The sequence below is a fragment of the Alexandromys fortis genome, unplaced genomic scaffold (assembly GCF_014885135.2).
Source record: "Alexandromys fortis isolate MF-2015 unplaced genomic scaffold, M_Fortis_MF-2015_v1.1 scaffold_167, whole genome shotgun sequence".
NCBI classification, from domain to species: Eukaryota; Metazoa; Chordata; class Mammalia; order Rodentia; family Cricetidae; genus Alexandromys; species Alexandromys fortis.
In genome coordinates, this window is record NW_026068050.1 from 1 (window position 1) to 1,671 (window position 1,671).

The window sequence follows — 1,671 nt, forward strand, 5'->3', positions numbered from 1 at the left end:
CTTGACATGTTAACTGGTGAAGGACAATATGCTGGCTTAGAAGCACAGATTGCTTATGATCCTGCGATTTATGCTCAGATAGCTGCAGCAGCCATTAAGGCTTGGAAAACTTTACCTAACAAAGGATCACGAGAACAGCTTTCTAAGATCCTTCAAGGATCTTCAGAACCTTATTCTAAATTCATTGACCGCCTTCTACAGGTGGGAAGTCTCATTTTTGGGGATGTGGATTCAGCCATGCCAGTCCTTAAGCATCTGGCTTTTGAAAATGCTAATAAGTTTTGCCAGGAAGTTTTACGCCCCCATAGAGATGGAGATTTGAATGACTTTATCAGATTATGCAGAGACATTGATGACACTCACATAATGGGCCAGGTAATTGTTTCTGCGCTCAAGGAAGGCCAAAATGGAGCTAGACCTAGAAATTGTTTTCAATACAAAAGGTCAGGACGCCTCAAAAGGAACTGCCCTGCTGGTATAGGAGCAATTAATCAGCCCAGGAAATAAACCAGGTGTGCTGGTACAAGCCTTTAAAAGCTCTTGAGTTCAAGGCCAGCTTGGTCTACTTACTGAATGAGTTCCTGAAACTGCTAGAGACAGGTTTGCTATAAAGAAATCTAGACTCAAAAGGCTACAACTTCAGGACAATAAAAAAGGAGGTTAAATATGCTTCTTTTCCATTTTAAAATCTTGCTTCTTGGTCAAAATCTTTTTTTTGTAAGCGTATAAATTTATATCCAAGATAAATTAATTTTAGTACTATGGTTCTGTAAAAAAGTTTTAAAATCAAAAATTATAATACATTCAGAGGATTTTAAAATTATTTAGGTTATCCTAAGTTTTTATTTCTTTCCTATAAAGTTGAGGATTGTTCTTTCGATTTCTGTAAAAAAATGTTGCTATAATTTTTAATGGACATTTACACTGGATCTGTAAATTACTTTCAATGAGATTGTCATTTTTGCTGTGTTTCTTCTACTTTCCCAAGAAAATAGGAGATATTTTTGTTTTCTAATGTCTTAATTTTTTCTAAAGGGAGTTAAAATTCTTATACAAATTTTTCCATTTTGTATGGCCCACTCTTGGGTGGGAGTCTTATTGTCTCAGCTTATGGCCCTTTCCTGCTGCCAGGTGTCACTTCAAGATGGACTACTGAGACTCAGGTGTCTTGCTAAATTTATCAAGGGCCAAAGTTACAAATTATAATGGTTAAAAATAAAAAACATTTCTGCCTTCACAAACAGAGATGACGGGACTCAAACTTCTGTCCTGCTTGCTTAAAGTTACTCCAAGATATTTTGTGATACTCATGGATATTTAAAAGGTTGATGTCTCATTTATCCTAGATGTAAAAGAGGTACATTTGGGTTATTTTCAGATTCTGGCTGGGCCTCTGTGGCTTGTTGTTCAGTTGGGGCTTCTTCACAGTACCCCCANCAAAGAGAACAAGCTAGGTTTTCTATTGACAGTTACTGTAGGAAGTTACTAACAGGAGGTTAAGATTTCCCTCTAGCACAGCCCAAATTGCTTTCCTGGAAAACTAAGAAAAAACAGGTAAGATCTGTCAACCCCAAAAGAATCAAGGACAGGACAGGACAGACCCCTAGTCAAAGTGATTGAACAAAGCCTCTGCCATTACAGGGGCACTATCCTCAAAAGAGTTGAGCTTCC